Source organism: Chenopodium album, chromosome 2 (genome assembly GCF_948465745.1).
Source record: "Chenopodium album chromosome 2, dcCheAlbu1.1, whole genome shotgun sequence".
Lineage (NCBI taxonomy): Eukaryota > Viridiplantae > Streptophyta > Magnoliopsida > Caryophyllales > Amaranthaceae > Chenopodium > Chenopodium album.
The window spans coordinates 14,298,973-14,317,391 of NC_137835.1; the positions used below are offsets into that span (position 1 = coordinate 14,298,973).

General features: G+C 37.0%; 1 non-coding gene across 1 annotated transcript; it reads right to left on the reverse strand.

The window, feature by feature from the left end:
• Positions 1-17,469: 17,469 nt before the first annotated feature.
• Positions 17,470-17,543, reverse strand: TRNAI-UAU (transfer RNA isoleucine (anticodon UAU)). Its single transcript has one exon. It is a non-coding gene; the product is annotated as a tRNA-Ile (tRNA).
• Between the last annotated feature and the right edge of the window lie 876 nt (positions 17,544-18,419).

Sequence of the window (18,419 nt, forward strand, 5' to 3'; positions counted from 1 at the left end):
CACGGGAATTTTTGCCGTGTCACAGTGCACAGCATCGTGACACGGGAATTTTTGTCGTGTCACGGCAGTCCTAAAATCAGTCCGGTGGCTTATTTTCTTTCCTCACAGTCGACTTCCTTTGATTTTTCTGAAAAAACGTATGTGTTCTACATGCGTCTTAGCCCCGGGGGATTTAAGCTCTATCGACCCAAAAACGCTCATGGCAATAAGGGTTCATCCGAGTTATTAAATCCACCCAAACCATGGAGTCGAGTTCGATTTCATCACGAACTCGCGGAGCCGCCCGTTGGCATACACCCTCAAGGGAGGCTGCCTTGCTAACGCGTCCAAACTCTTAACCATGGTACCCTTTTGACACCCAAAGCTTGACCAATAGTTGAACATAGATCCTGACTCTAGGTTGCGAACTTTTTTACATCATCGTGCCTAAATGCTATGTGGTTGTTTGGTGATAACCTTCATGTGTTTGCTCTTTTGTTTAACCCATGACCGAGGGTTTTTATTCTCACATAGTAATTAGTACGGATCTAAAATCGGTTAAAGTCACAAAACTGACCTGGAATTGCGCACCGTGTCACGGCATGTTCTGCCGCGCCACGGCGAACAGTATCGTGACACGGGGCTGTCTACCGTCTGACGGCAGACTGCACCGTGTCACGACAGGCTGTACCGTGACACGGTGCCCAGAAAAGTGTCCTGTCAGTCCTTTTTTCGATTTTTGTGCGAATGCTGTGTCTAGTTTTGTGTCGTGTCTAGTTTTACAGTCAAAACACGCATCCATAAACTCACTTAATCACTCACATGTCGTGTTCACACACTTTTTTGCTTTAAGTCGTGCACCACTTTTTTGACCGTATTTTAGGGAAGTCTTGTTTTTGTGTCGTTTTTTTAGAGTAAGTCGGATGGTATCCTCCCTTTAAAAGTAAACAAGTAGAATTTCAAAATTATAGTTCTAAAAAAAAAAAAAAAAACATGTAAAATATTCCCGTGACACGGGATTTTATCCCGTCTGACGGGAGAAGTTCCCGTGTCACGACAACAAAAAAAAAATGTAAAATATTCTCGTGACACGGGATTTTATCCCGTCTGACGGGAGAAGTTCCCGTGTCACGGCCAAAAAAAAAAACATGTAAAATATTCCCGTGACACGGGATTTTATCCCGTCTGACGGGAGAAGTTCCCGTGTCACGACAACAACAAAAAAAAAAAAAAAAAAATCTCGTGCCACGTCAGCATCTACCATGGCACGGGAATGGCTGCCGCGCCACGGGAAACTCTACCGTGTCACGGCAAATTTCCACCGTGACACGGTGGAATTTTCAAAAAAAAAAAAAAAAGAAAGCGTCAGTCAAGTCTTCCGTGTTAATTTGGTCCTCGCGTCAGTCATTTTGGTTATTGTTCACATGTCTAGCCATACGATCATACCACGAGTCTTATAACATCACTTAGTCACTCACGAGTCAAGTATAGTCCACACACTTTCTTTATGTTCCGACTCGAGTCGTGCATCAGGTCGTTTATGATCGTATATTAGGTTCATGCACCCTTTTTTCGTCATAATAAAAAATGAGTGGAGTTTTCTCACCTGTTTTCAAATGTCTATTTTTTTCCTTCCTTTCCTATCTTGAGCAATGAGTTAAACAATTAAGTGAATTATTTTATTTCACAGTACTTGGTCAAGGTTACAGGGATAGATCAATACGGTTCGAGCCATTACCGCAACAATCTCTCAGATCTAATAGGCGTTCAAAGAGAACTTTGTCATCTCCGTTACTCATCACCTTTCAATGGCCACTAAAGAAGACATTGAGAACATCAACAAATCCATTGAGGCACTGTCTTCCATGATGCAAACCCTTACCACTAGGGTCACTACCATGGAACAAAACAAGGTCACTGTTTCCACCCTTGACAAACTGAAGGAACAAATGAGTAAGATCTCTGAGGATTTCACTTATGTGGAACGGCCTCCCACTCCTTTGGATGTGAAGGATAGACTCCCTGGAAAGTTCTCCACTGCTGATATTCCAAAGTTCAAGCCTACTGACAATCCAATATTCCATTTGAAGGCGTTCTCTGCAACCATGGCTCTTAAGGGATTGGACGTAACACTCTTCCCTACGGTGTTCCCTCTCTCCTTAGAACATGCTTGCCAACAATGGTTTTATTCTTTAGATGCCAAGCATACTACGACTTGGCAAGATGTCACCGAAAGTTTCATGAATCGTTACAAGTGTAACATTCAAACTAAAACTTCTGAACGTGAACTCTCCATTCTCAAACAGAAAGAGAATGAAGGCTTCACCGCTTACCTGAACAGGTGGAGAGAAACAGCTTCACTCTTGGTAGATCCCCCCAAAGAAAGAGAGATGGTTCGCCTCTTTATTCAAAATCTGACTCATAAATATAGGGAACATCTCAAATTTCTTCCACTGAACACTTTCGAAGCTGTATACGACATCGGCATCAATATCGAGGATGAGCTAATAAAGACTGCTGGTAGTAACAATAATAACACTTGGAAAAACAAGAAGAACGACCATCCTTCTTCTTCGTCTTCTAAGCACGAAAATACTACCAACAATATAAGCCAAGTTGATCTCAATGAAGTGTTAGCTCTTGATACTCCATTGCCCAAGAAGAAAAGAACTTACACTCCTTTAGGAATGACTTATGATGCGGCCTTTGATCGCCTTTACAGTCAAGGCTTGATCACACCTATTGGGCCATTTCCAGAGCCAAAACCTGAAGAAAGGAGCGCCAAATGGAATCCCAATGCCTATTGCAAGTACCATCAAGGAAGGGGCCACACTACGGAGCAATGTTGGAATTTGAAGGACGCCATTCAAGACTTGATGGATGCAAACAAACTTCCTGTCCCTCCAGGCGGCAAGAAGTAATGAATACAAGGCACACAGATCCTTCGTGCAAGATTTCATGATTTCTTTCTTTATCATTCTTCTCCATTCCCCCATTCATGTCTAGCATAGGTTTTCCACTTTGAATTTTTTTATATGTTTCATGTGTTTCGTTCACCTTTTCCATTAATAAAATGAGCAATTTTCCTTTACATCTCGATCATAGAATTTTCCATTCATTCATTCATTCTCAATAAAAAAAAATCAATTACCGAACTAAACCCAAGGTACACCAATGACTTGAGGCACCTTTGCAACCATGTCATTCCCTATTAACCGTTCAATCACATTCCATTTCTTCATCAACCATTTTGAGCCTCGTCTAACGTTTGGCCTTCATTTCTTCAACCCACATTCACTTAACCCCGGGATTGGAAGATGTGTAATTGTATAACATTCAAAAAGCAAGTAAAAAAAAAAAAAGAAAGCAGCAAAGCAACAATAAAACAATGTCTAAAGGCAAGTGTTCCAATGTCTTTGATATGAACACGTCTCAAATTGCGTCTCTCATCGAGTGCTCGGTACCGTGCCTGAGAAACATGAATGCTAAGTGAGTGATGGACCGCATGATCTGAGATTGCCTACATTGATTCAAAAGAATTAAAAAAAAAAGTTCAAAGCAAAAAAAAAAAAAAATATGTTGAAAATAAACTTGCAAAATTCAAAATTTTCAAATACACAATTGCATATCTTGGGGATTCTCTCGGGTCTTGAGCCTTTTACCCCTTTCTTCCTTAAACCATCAACTTAACCACATTACAACCCTTGAAAGACCTCTTTGAGGTGTACATACACTTGTGCAAAGTTCGGTTAGAGCTACGTTCGGCCTGATTCCTAACGGATACGTAGGCAACCTCACATCGAGGTGCGGCCACATTCATATTCATATCCATGCATGATCGAGTCAAAGAATATCCAATGCTTATCCCTACCCATTTAGAGCTAGACTTGGGGGCTTGAACCCAAATCACATTAGCTTACCCAGCCTAAAGAGTCACCATTTTGACTCTTCTCACATAAATTTCCATCACCATAGCCTTTGCAGCCAGCCTTAGTATCACATTCACACACTTCACTCACACATCCATATCCATATCAATCATCCTTCCCTTTAAGAGCCCTTTATCATGAAATCTTGTTTCAACACTGTGCATGTTTCATCATATTTAAAGACAACATTCAGTAGAAGAAACATTGTATACTTGCTTAGCTTCCTGACCTGAGCAATGTTCATTGTTTCGCATAATGTGCTAAGAAACATTTATATATCAATGATTTTTAATCATACAAAGCATATCGTGCTTAGCTCCTTGACCTAAGCAACGTTCATTATGCAATAATCACTATACGTGCTTAGCTTCCAGACCTAAGTAACGTTCAAAATCGCTTCTTTACACCATATATGATGCTTAGCTCCATGACTTAAGTTCATTCATCTATCGTGTCACATGATGTAATTGTCCTTAGCCTCCTGGCCTAAGAACATACATCATGCATACATTATTTTCAGGACAAACAATTCAATCCATACGATTCATTTCGTCTTGCTCAAGGAGGAAGTTCAAAACTTCTCTCCCTTTTCATTATTTTATTTTGGGGAAGTTCAAAAAACTTTTTCCAAGTTTTCATCGAAGGAAGTTCGAAAATAAAAGTTCAGTTTTCACATCTTTCTTTTTCGAGAGAAAGTCGGTACCCTCCACTCATGACAAAAATTGACGGAAAATTTTTGCTTTTGCATCTTCGTTTGCTTGTGTCTGCACACACACACATATACACACACACACACACTCACAAGTCATACACGTGTCATGTCACATCAAGTCAAACTTGGTCAAGTTAGTGGTCAAGTCAATCACAGTATATACGAGTCCATTGGCAAATTTATTTTTGCAGGTCCATCTACAGCCCACGTCCGGGGACAAGCGGACCATCTACAGCCCACGTCCGGGGACAAGCGGACCACCATCATTTCATGACGCAAGGTTCTCGATACACAGAGACTTGCAATCTCATCATCTTTCGACTTTCCTCAAGCATGGAAAGTATTATCCGGTGGATTTTTCTTCAAGTATAGAAAACCGCCAAATCGGCTTTCCTCAAGCATGGAAGGCATTATCGGTGGAATTCTTCAAGCATAGAATGACACCATATTCATCAGTCGGCTTTCCTCAGGCTTGGAAAGCGTTATCGGTGGATTTTTCTTCAAGTATAGAAAACCGCCAAGTCGGCTTTCCTCAGGCTTGGAAAGCGTTATCGGTGGATTTTTCTTCAAGTATAGAAAACCGCCAAGTCGGCTTTCCTCGGGCTTGGAAAGCGTTATCGGTGGATTTTTCTTCAAGTATAGAAAACCGCCAAGTCGGCTTTCCTCAAGCTTGGAAAGCGTTATCGGTGGATTTTTCTTCAAGCATAGAAAACCGCCAAATTCCTTTGTCGGCTTTCCTCAAGCATGGAAGGCATTATCGGTGGATTTCTTCAAGCATAGAATGACACCAAATTCGTTCGTCGACTTTCCTTAGGCATGGAAAGTATTATCCGGTAGCTTTCTTCAGGCTTAGAAAGGTACCAAACTCTTCAGTCGACTTTCTTCAAGCATGGAAAGCGTTTCAACAAATGTCACTCGGTGGATTCCTTCAAGCTTAGGAAGCTTCCAAATTCGTTTGTCACCAATACACTGGTGCCAGATACGTATTCTATCCCTTTACTCTTTTATCTGTGGAATTAACATTTTTCTGCAGGTATCGGCGTATACAGAGTGATTTAGGATCACAGAACGTCTTAAATCATTCTCCGTCCCTATCGGCTACTTTGACTATCGTTTTCGAAACTGACGTTTCTACAAACTCAGTCAAAGTGGGGGCTTCTGTAGACACCTAAAAATGTCTCCCCAAAACCAAACCCGATGATGAACAACCTTTCACCGCCACTATTGGTCGGGTTTAGTATTTAATCCCGAGAGTGCTTAAAAAATCGTATTTTATTAAATTCATATTTTTGAACATTCCATGGATTAGTCTTGATGTTTGGTAAAAGCATAGTTTTAATTTCAGCCCAAACTTATTAATTAATTTTAAGCCCAAACCTTTTTTTATTTTATTGTCTTATTATTTATTTTTGGCCCAAACCTTTTATTTAATTATTTTCTTATTTTAGCCCGAATAATAAAAAGTCAGAAAAGGCCCGAAATTGTCAATCGGCACTTAAAATGCCGAAGGAAATTAGGGTTAAAAATGTATTTAAACGGAAAAACAGGCAGGAATTTCCCGCGCCACGGCAGGTACCTACCGTGTCACGGGAATCCTTCCCGTCTGACGGTGGGATTTTCCGTGACACGAGAGGTCTGCCGTGACACGGGACATTTCGTGTCTTTTCCGCGTAAACCCTTGACGCGTTTTCTATCCCGTTTTCTGAAAATTTCCCGCGTCACATCAAAAATGTACCGTGTCACGGGAAAGTGTACCGTCTGACGGTGGAGCTTCCCGTGTCACGGTACAGTTTGACCGTGTCACGGGATACTTTTTTAGGGTTTTTATAATTTTAGGGTTCCGTGTGCTCCCTCAGCACATTTTCCCTATAAATACCTCCTCATTTCTGATGTACGGGGCACCGAGTAATTCTCTGATTTAATTTTCTCTCTTCTATGCTTTAGCCTAAACACTAGCCTACCCTTTTCACTTCAAAATTCCTTCTTCAAGTACTCAAAGGAGTCCATACTTTACTCGTGGTTCTATCCTTAAGCCAAGGCGTGAAAGGTAGAATTGTTTGAGGGTTTGGCCCCAAAATCAACTTTACTTTATTTAATTTAATTTAATCGTCGTTTTATTATTTCCTTGAAGTTACTAACTCGTTTATTATTTTGTAGTTGCAAACAAACAGAATCAAAGTAAGGATCATGCTCCTTTTATTTTTATTATTTTTCTAACGATTTTATGTTGTTGGAATTGTGATTAATTGGTTTTAATATTAATGTTATTCTATTATTGATCACCATATTGCATGTTTAAAGGGAATATTCAATTGAAAATCACGCCTAATAAGATAATTTGGACAACCGGTTTAGGATCCTTTTAATCTTATTATTAATTGAAGTGATCACCAATATTTTAGAATTATGTGTGCATTAATATTAAACCAATTTAGTTAAATAATAGTTTGGAGCGAATTGAATTATTGTTTGTATGTCTTTGAGATCACAGGAATGCTTTTCAATATAAGAATCGAGTAGAGGCCAATACGGGCGAATGTGACTCCATGACTCACTTCGTACCATCATCCCCGATCCTCCTTTCGTGGTTCCGAACCATATGGACTTAGTAATCTCATGGATTATGAATGGGGTGTAACCTTCACGGGTCAATCGTTGTTGCCTATCGTTGTCCCTTTATTCGTGGTTGCCTTAAATGATCCGTGAACAGTTTACAAGTTCCTTAAAAACTTGTTGGCGGCTCCCTACTTTATTTGTCCCTAATCGTTGTCCCTAATCGTAATGTCAATTCCCACTTCCTATGAGTGCCAAGCATATTCACAACATGCTTTTATGTAGGCGCACTTCGAACGACGCCTACAATTCCGTGTAATCATTGACAAAAATATTCCTCCTCCATCTTTTACTATCCAATGTGTCATCCTCATTCAAATCCATATATTTCATATCATTCCTAACTCCTTTCAACCAAGTCATTTTCGGTCTCCCGACCCTCTTCCTTGTTTAATCCCTCCACGGTCCCTCTCTTCCACTCTTTGTACCGGTGCACCGTCGGATCTCTAGTTTACATGCTTAAAGCAACACAAACGATTTCCCCTACAATGCATGCCACACCTACTTTGATTTCTTACATTGTTAATAACCTCACTTCTGATTCTATTTCTTAGAGTGTTCCCGCATGTCTGATCCACCTTAACATGCGCATTGTCGTAATCTCCATCTTTTTAATGTGCTTTTTCTTGGAATCCCAACATTCGGTCCCACAGAGCAATACTTGTTGTAGCAAGTAACCTATCTACGTGTCAACACATGATTGGTCTAAAATTAAAAAAAAAGAAAAATAAAAAAGGGAAAAAAAACCTAAGAAACCTCCTAGCCACCACCCATCCTTTTTCGCCATCGAGAAGCCCATACCCAGCCCAACCCCCAACCCCCAGCCCGCCGACCATCTCCCATTACCCCTGAAAATGACCAGCACCAGACCTTCCTTCTTGATCTTTCTTCCTCTCGCCTCCTCTATCGTTTGACGTGCCAAAAACACTATAAAAACACTCTGAAATCCCAACCTCGACCCCAAAAAACCCCTACCCACGCCGGAAAACTACCTATCTACACCGAAAACCCAACCCCATCGTCAATTATCAACCTTCAACAATCCTTTCAATCTTCCATCACCGCCATCACCATCAAATTTTGGCTCGGCGCTACAATTCCTAAAATTAAACTCCTCCTTGTCTTGATAATAAGGTCATTCCCACTTGTGGAGCGTTTCTTGTACGAGTACCATCCTCATCATACTCCATAATCCATAACAACCTCATTCACTAAGACACTAAGATCAATGATTCTTTTTAAATTGTGTTTCCAGGTTTTCCATTAGATATAAATACTATGTAATTAACAAAAAACACTTAACATCCCCAATTTAAATACAATGATACCAACATTAACCAAATTGATACTAAAATATTTCATGTCAGACTAAACTAAATACAATGCAACACTTTTTAAAATTACACAAATTGATAAGCTAAATTATATTAATCCAAATTTGTAACCCATCATCGTCAATCGACACCCTGTAAATCATTATATCCTCAACAATTATGCATTTAATTTATTTTTCAATCACCCGTAACAACACTTAATTGCAAATTAAAACCTTAGTTTGTCAACTAAGTCAATTTGTAGTGTAAAACCAGAAGATGACTATTGTCTGCTGTAGGGAATATTTCAAGCATTATCCCAAACTTGAATCCCACTGTGATCATACACTTAAGCATGGTGGCGTCCAAAGGGAAAGAAGATAGAGCAAAAGAGTCGCCAACAAGTTTTAGGAACTTGTAAACCGTTCACGAGGTGAAGGTTACACCCCTTAACGATCCAAGAGATCGTTAACTCCAATAGGTCTGGAACCATGACTGGTAGTTCGGGAATGAAGGTACAAATCCAACCTAAAAGAGATTGAACCTGCCCTAATAATATGCCTCTACTTTACTCTGATCGTATTCATGTGCGCTTTCTGACTAACATGCAATCAATAGGTTTACCCTAAACCTGTTTAATATATGTTGGTTGAATATTAATGCATAAACAAATCTATTATCGGCGATCACTTGAATTATAATCATATTAACCCTAAACAAGATTATTAATTATCTTATTAAGAGTGATTACAACTACCAATTCCCTTTAAACATGCATAAAAGACGTGATCAAGCAATAACAATAATAATATATCAAGCAACATGATATTAACAAATAACAATCATAAATCACAAAAATAATCATAATCATGTTAAATCATAATAATAGCAAGATCCTAGGCACGATACTAACAAGATTAATAACAAACCCTAGCATGTCACTAATTATCAAAAATCAAAGCTTTAGCCCTAACATGATACTAACATGAATATTAGGAAAGAAAATAGAAAGCATCTCAGAAATCATAATTGATATAAGCAAATCACCCTAAATATCATACTAAAGAAAGCATCCTAACATGATACTAGGAACATCCTAAACATGATACTAAGAATCAAAATATCAATAAAACAATTAAAGTACTTACTTGGATGCCTCGTATCTCTTTCTAATAACAAAATACACGCGTTAGTAACTTCAAGGAAAATAATAAAATCAAACAATTAAATTAAATAATTGAAAGAGAGATTTGGGACCAAACCCTCAGAAATTAAAACTTTTCACATCTAAGGCGAAAGCAACTTCGAACTTGGCTAGGTGTTTCTAGATCTTGTGAATGCGGAATTTTGTATGCAAAAGGGTTGGTTTAGAAAAGTGAGAGAGAGTAAGCTTTAGCTTAGAGAGAGAAGAGAATTAGAAAACTAGAGAGTTGATGATTGAAAACGGAGGTTTTAGGAGGCTATTTATAGAGAAAATCAGCCGGACGGATAGAAAAACAAATCAGAGTTTTGAAAAGAATAAAAATAGATTAGCGCCAGACGCTAGACATTAGCGCTATGCGCTAAAGGTTAGCGCCAGGCGCTAAATTCTGTCGTCAGACGCTAGAAATAATTTCCACGCGTTTTCTTAATTTTGATAAAATTTAGCCGTACAGAAGGGCAAAATCGTATTTTCCTCAAAAACACTTCTCTTATTCTGATTAAAACTCTAAAAAGTCAACTAAAGTCAATTTATCAATGCTAATTAAATTAGGAATGAAAAGAACCTTCTAGAAGAATCTAGAAGACTAAAATCAATTCTAATTGCATTAGGAATGATAAATCAATATTAGGCCCTCCTCTAGATCATTGGGCCGCACATAAAGATCAAACCGGGCCCAGTTTAGTAATTTGGCCATAACTTCCTCATTATTCATCGGAATTGGGCTTATAATATATCGTTGGAAAGCTCTTTTCAAACCCCATCCAACTACACCATTATTGGACCCTTGCCATGGACCAAACCAAACTGGATTGGCTGTTTTCTTAAAATAGGTTTTCAAAAACAGTGGGAAAGAAAAGAATTAAAAACTATCCGCAACACTAGACCTTCCACACTTTCACTTCATTCGATTATGATTCGACGTGAAAAGTACTCATCACTGGGTTTGGTTTTGGGGAGACACAAATGGGTGTCTACACCTGCCTTCAAATCTAAGTTCTTTGGAAATATTTTCACCTTAAATTTTTATCAATGGTTTGCTAAGGAGTAATTATTTACATGAATTTTTAGCGTCAAAGTTTTTCAGTACCATTGAGCGCTAAATTTCCCTCTCTTTCCATTACAAAGGCGGGCTTTACTATCAAATTTTACCGCTTTAAACTCCCGATCTACTTTTTCATGAATGATTTGCTGTCATCATATCATATTAATGGTTGTTTATTATGCGGGGAAACACATAGAGTAAGTCTATGTGTATCACCTCCCAAAGTGCAAACTTTTAAAGTGAATTGCTAATGCATTGTATATTCGTGTACCAGAGGTTGATTAAAAAGAATGCGCTAAAAACCATGATATGACAAATACATGTATGATTGACGTATCAAATTAAATTATGTCCACATACAACTCCTTTTTACAAGTATTTTATATTTATGCATTAAAACGCCTAAAAGCATAAATTACATCAAAATTTGAAATTCATCGACCATCTTATATATTTGAGTGTTACAATTTGATTTATTAATAAGTTTAGTTGATAACTAAATGTTTTAGCATTAAAGTAGCATTACACTATAATAATTTATTAAAATTTGATGTTTAGGGGTGTCAGTCTAACAAAATTAACATCTCAAGGATACATATTGTATTTGAAATTTTTTAGTGATATACAAGGGTACACAAAACAAAATCCATTTATATTTTAGGAAAAATTGGCCACAAGAACACCAACTATGATAAACGTGCGTGTAGCAGCACAACCTTTTAAGGGTGCGGTCTATAACACAAACTATGTAATTGGGTGCACATATTAGCATAAATGACACTTTGAACTAAAGTTCCATGGAAAAAGTGGAATCTTTATTATTTTATATAATTGTTTAAACATTATTTAAAATTATATGATTTTTCATCATGCGTGACTAAATTAGCCTTACCTTCTATTTTTTTTTTTTTTTCCATTTAAGCATTTCTTAACTTCCACCATTTTATGAAGCGGATTCCTTCAAAAAAAAATTGTGCTACTATTTTCCTTTGTTCACTTCTCCAATTACTTTTTCGAATATCGATCTCACATGATTGAATTAGTTTCCTTTCCCTTACCACTTAGTTAAATACTAAATTGATAAATTAAAAAAAATAAGGAAAATTTGTCATGAATAATACCACCTTTACGCGGTCTTCCCAAAATAGAACGACCTTTTGATTATTTCGAAATAGAACGACCTTTAACATACATTTGCTGTAAATGGAACATAACCTGCTAGTAACTTGTTTAATAGGTCACCTATGACACGTGTCACAATATCATTGGCCAATTTAATTTTTTATAATTTTGTTTAAAAAAATGAAAAAAAAATCTTTAAATTAAATTATAAACAAAACTAACCCCCCTCCCCTTCCCTTTCATCGGTTTCCACCAGCCCACAACCCTGTTCCAAAGCCCTTCCCTTTCCTGTCCCCATTCCCGGCGCCACATCCCCTTCCCTTCCCCAATTTCGGACCTATCTTCTTATCGAAAACAACCCCGCAACCCTTGCCAGAAATGACCTCAAAACCATTTTTCTTCTTCCCTATTGCCGCACAACCACCTTATCGAAACCCATTTCCCCGAAACCCTAACCTATCGGGAAAGGATAGAGGTTGCGCAAATTGAGGACGAGGTAGAAGTTGGGCCGTGATTGAGGACAAGGAAGGGAGGAGGGCCGAAATCGCGGACAGGGAGGGAAGGGGGTGTCAAAATCAAGGACGGGAAAGGGAGGGGTGGCCAGAAGTGAAAATGGGAAGGGGATGGGGGGTCGGAAACAATGGCGAGAAGGGGAGGGGGAACCAAAAATTGGGATGGAAAGGGGAATGGGGTTTCCAGTGAGGAGTTTGGTGGAGGGAGCGGGTGTATTCCGGTCAAAGGGGGAGGGGCTGGGTAAAGGGAATTTTTTTATTTTTTTTTTAGTTTTAAAGTTTTTTTAATTAAACCATTAATATTTAAATCAAAAAATGTTAAAAAAATACAATATTAACAAATGACGACGCAACACGTGGCAAATGTAACCTGTAAAACAGGTTACTGGTTTTTTGTTCCATTTATGGCAGATGTGTGTCAAAGGTTGTTCCATTTTGAAATAATCTAAAGGTTATACTATTTTTGGAAGACCACTGAAAGGTGGTGTTATTCTCAGCAAATTTTCCAAAAAAAAATCATTTGAATACCTTTATTTCAAAAGATTTATGGATACATAGGTAACTTTCTAATACCAAACCCCACAAAATGATTTAAAATACTTAATTCAAAAAATAATTTTAGAATTGGATTTTAGGATATGCCAAATTGATTTTCTTGTTTTTGATGTACAACACTTAAATTATGGAGGTTGAGAGAGAATAATTTAAAGGGAAAAAATTAATTATAACGGAAGAGAAACTAAGTCAATCATCACAAGAGATGTAAAAAAAAAAGTAATTGAAGAAACAAACGATAGAAAATAATGGCGAATTTTTTAAAAAAAACTCAATTTAATGGTTAATTAATTACATGAGATGAAAATGATGTAGAATAGAATTAAAAATATATATATATTTAAACAAAAAAGCATTAAAAATATTTAAGATTTCACTTTCATAAGAAATCTAAATTTTGCCAATGTCATTTATGTTGTTATGTGCACCCAAGTGTATAGTTTGTGATGTTGAGTGCACCCTCAAAAGGTTATGCTGCAACACACATTTGTCATAGTTGGTGTTGTTGCGACCAATTTTTCCTATATTTTATTGCTTTTAATCTTGTTGATATAAGAGTAAAAAATAATCTAAATGCAGAAATTTATTATTAATATAAAAAATAATAAAAGACTAAAATACCCACAAACGAGCATAACTTTAAAATCCTGATATTTTATTGAAAAGTATGCTAGAGTATTCATAGTACAAGATTAGAACATTGAACATAGTAAACTATGACTAGATAAAACATATGACTAGGTACACTAGCTAATTATAAGGAATGTACTTTAACTATCAAATAAGGAGTAAATCAAGGGATTTACATATTGTAACAAATAATTATAATGATGATATAATCATCTTTATCCTTTATATGTCCCCGCAAGACAGACGTTAGAAAATCATAATGGTGGTGATGGTGGTTTAGAATGCAATGTTATGTTTTTCCATAATGGTTTTGGAAAGAGAATTTCATATTTGGTAACACATGGTAGGTAAACTATGGGATACCAAAAAAGGGGATTGTTTCTCCTTGTAAATGGTTTGGAGAAAAAAAAAATGATGATTGACATCTTTTGGTATATGAAATACAGGGGTGCCAAAAGAGTTTAGGGAAAGTTTGACTTGGGATTGAAGCTTTTTAAAGGGAGCGCGAGTATGGTCACTACCATTTGTCGGCGTTGGCAAAGGGTTTTAATAGTGTAGCCATGGATATGATAATGGTGTAGTAGCGGAAGCGGGAAAAAAAGGATCAATTGCTCATGATACCATGAGTTATGAGAAAGAGAAGGTTGGAAAGCTTGATTATATTGAAAAGTATACAAGAGTTTTCATAGTACAAGATTAGAACATTATATTGAACATAGTAAACTATGACTAGATAGAACATATGACCAGGTACGTTAGCTAATTACAAGGAATATACTTTGACTTAAACTATGACTAGATAGAATATATGACTTGGTACGTTAGCTAATTATAAGGAATATACTTTGACTATCAAATAATTCACTTTCAACATTTTCCAAAAGCAAGCCACAATACTCTAAATCTTGCTTTAAATATCCTATTTCCATGAAATTGTCTTAATGTTCAAAGAAAACTATTCAAAAAATTGTTTAATGATAATAAATTTATAAAACAACACAAAACCCACGAGACTAACATCGGATTAACTGTTTTCCATTCAAGTAGTTTCTTTTTCTCAATCGGCCTAGAGATAGTGCTATATCAACGAAACCGAATTTCCATATAGATTTCAAGGACAATCTAATAACCCTAGACCACGCCAAATAATTTTCACCTTTCAAAATCACATGAGTAATCAAGTTTCCGGGTTGATCGCTTGAGCCAAGGCAGAAAGGAGAAGAGGGATCGATTTTTCTATCATCCACCATCGTTGATGAATCGGTAGAGTAGAGTAGAAATAGAAAAAAAAATTAGTGTTTTAGGGTTTAGTGTGGTAGAGACTCCGATACCATGTGTCATGAAATAATTTTTCGTAGTTTCTAATAGAGTATGAGTAGCGTATTTATACAACCTAACAAGAGATTAGGCCTCATTAGCTATACAATATACACAATATATATAGGCCCTAACTAAAAAAATCTTAAACTAAATAATTTAAACTCTAAAAATAAAATCACAGGATTAAAAAATATATGTTTTCGTTTTTTTGTTTTCCTCCTAACTTTTACTACCAGTATCTTTATTTGTGTATTAACTTATTCAAGATACATTAAGAGATAAATCCAACATCATCTTAGTTACGGAGGAAATACAAGTTGATATAAGATATCAACAAAACTTGTTAATATCAAGTTTAATTTTGTAAATTTAGCTACCACACCAAGGTAATTTTGTAATTTTAGCAACCACACCCCCTTTCTCTCCCCTCTATCACCACCGTGCAAACTCTACTACCACCCACAGCACCACCTTTACCTTCACGAATCGACCCCAGTCGATCACCAATCGACCCTAGCCAACCACCACACGACCGCCGCAACACCACTAACTACCACCCACGGCACCACCTTTAGCTTCACTATCCTCTACCTTCGCGAATCGACCCCAGCCAACCACCACAGGGCGCTGCACCAACATTCGACCGCCATAACACCACTAATACGAGCAAATCCCTTTCCCTAAAGGGTTTGTATGGCCCCAGTTTTCATAAATGGCCGCTTTTGATCCGCGAATGTCGTCGACCTTGTGCATGGGAATGGAGGAGAGAGAAGGAAGTAGTGGCCATGGGAATGGAGGAGAGAGAAAGAAAATTTGGTCATGTGAGGGGAGGAGAGAGAAAAATTTGTGATATTAACAAATTTTTGTTGATATCGGTTATCAACTGGGTCTAGCTCCTTAGTTACGTAATACTCCATTTGTTTTAATAAGAAATTCAAAATGTGCTAAAAATCAATATGCATTACTTTCGCAACCTTTGTCCTTATATGCTCTGTTTAGTTTGATGTAAAACTTTTTCAATGATAGGTAAGGTATCATCGAATCATATTTTTAAGAAAAATCACAATTACAAATTAATTTTTCATTGTTTGGTTCCTTACAAAAAATAATATAGAGAAATGAAAAATAGGAGTGAAAATGTGAGATAGACGAAAGAAAAGTAAAGAGGAAGTATGAAAGGACGAGGATAATGAGGCTTCCCGAAAACATTTTACATCAAACCAAACGGGTAAATAACACTATGCACTCGTCGATTGTAATTATCTTACACACAATACAAAATCAATCGATCACTTATACTCATTTGCTAATTTACAATCATCCAAAATGGTTGTTTGATTGTAATTATCTTACACACAATACAAACTCACTCGATCACCTATACTCATTTAGAGGCCAAGTAGGATGTCAAGTGGCTATGTTTGCGAGGGTTACCTTATATTTCTCCAATGGCTTGTTTGATAGAGTACGGGGCATGGGAATCTGGGATTGTTCTACTTACAGGGCGGGAACAGACTGGGTAGTTCGTGATCTTGATTCTTCTGAGGTCCTGGGAGTCGGTTGTCGGGCTTTTATGGCAAGTTCAGCATTGCAGTTTGAGCTTCAGGCTTGTATATGGGGTTTGGGGTTAGATAATCGTAAAGGTTTGTTTGAAAATCCGAATTTATACAGATTGTCCTGTCCTCCTTGCTCTTCTTCCTCCTTTTGGTTCAATGGAAATCTTTGCTTGGCGGCTCATTTAGGGGTTGCGGGCTTCAGTTTAGTCTCTTTTGGTTTGCCAGGTTCTAAAGGTTCCTCGTTTGTGAGTCAATCCTGCTCACTAGTTGGCTGGTTGTACTAGACGTCGTCAATTGTTGTATCTTCGGTTTTAGTTTTTTGGGTTGACAGCCGTTGTTTTTGGCTTTTTTTCCTTTTTGGAAAACAGGTATGTTAATTAATACTTGTAAGTCTTTAAATACAATACAGCCAAATGTATAAAATCCACACCCCCCATTTGTAGTGATCTACAATCACATTTTCTTGTGTTATTTTGGTGACTAATGACTTTGTGAGATATGACTGATAAATGAGAGGTAACATATATTTTTTAATACTACGGAGTAGTAGCTAGTAATATTTGTATTTTATATATGGAGTTAGCTAGAGTATATCTGTATGTATGTGGGAATAAGATTTGCTTCACTCTGGAACTGATTCATGGCAACTGTTTATTTTTGTCCTAATCCCTTTCTTTCACAGAAATGACACATTTCTGCTCATTTTCTTATTAATTTCAAGGACAGTAATCATCACAAATATGAGATTCAATATGTTTTTCTTTGACATGACTCAAAATGTTACTACAACTGACATAAGTTTCTTTCTCATTCCCAATTTTAGTCCTTGTCTAGTTGTCTTTTCCTTTTTTTCCTATTGATTTTGATACCAAAATGTTTATTAAATGTTTATTATAATGGGAAATTCATCCATATTGTTCAATCCTTTAATTTTAAAAAAGGAAAAAAAAAAATTAAAAAAAAACAATTATATAGAAATTTATGGTCCTGGCGAGGCTCGAACTCGCGACCTTCGGCTCATAAGACCAACGCTCTAACCAACTGAGCTACAGGACCAGAATGTTATTTTCAGTGCAAATTAATAAATTTAAATAATTACTTATATATACTTCACTTGTTAAATAGGAATAACAGTTCTTCATTATTCATTAAATAACATCAAACGTTTACAATCGATTGATGAAACAACTTCATAAATCGACCCCCTACCAAGATAAACAAACATGTAAATAATGTAGCATAAAAATAAAAGTACAGACACATCACATGCACTAAATTTTACTCTAGCTAATTACCCCCACATACATATATAATCACTGTTTAATTGATTGAAATTACTAATAGTTACATACTTTGTTGACCATGAACATGGAAACTACACCCATCTGAAAGTTGTATTGCACGGTAGTTATTAGTCGCGGCCACCATGTTGATCTCTTGAGGGTTGCAAATACCGCCATCGAAACCACCTTCGATTTCACCTACACTACAACCACCACCGTCACCTACATGATTTTCAATCATGTTATTACAATCATACATTAGTGCGTAACAATATTGTTCATAATAGTATGCATCATTATGAATAGTAGTACTAGTACTACTACTAGTGTTAATAATAAAACTATGATCATATTGATCTTGGATATTAATATTATTACTATTATTAGTAGTAGTAGTAACGTTGTTGTTGTTAATGAGGGTTTCATGCAACCAAATTTGAGTTTTCAAAAACTTGACATATTGAATGGCTTGTTCCAACATGGAGACAGTGTCAAGCTTAGCACCACCAGGGATTAAACTCTGTAGCATCTTGAACCGGTCGCTTATTCTATGCCTTCTTTCTCTCGCCGCTACGCTTTGTGGGTCGGTCGATAGCCTCACCCCGCCGGCCGCCTTGTTGTTGTTGTTGCCCTTGTTATTCTTAGCATT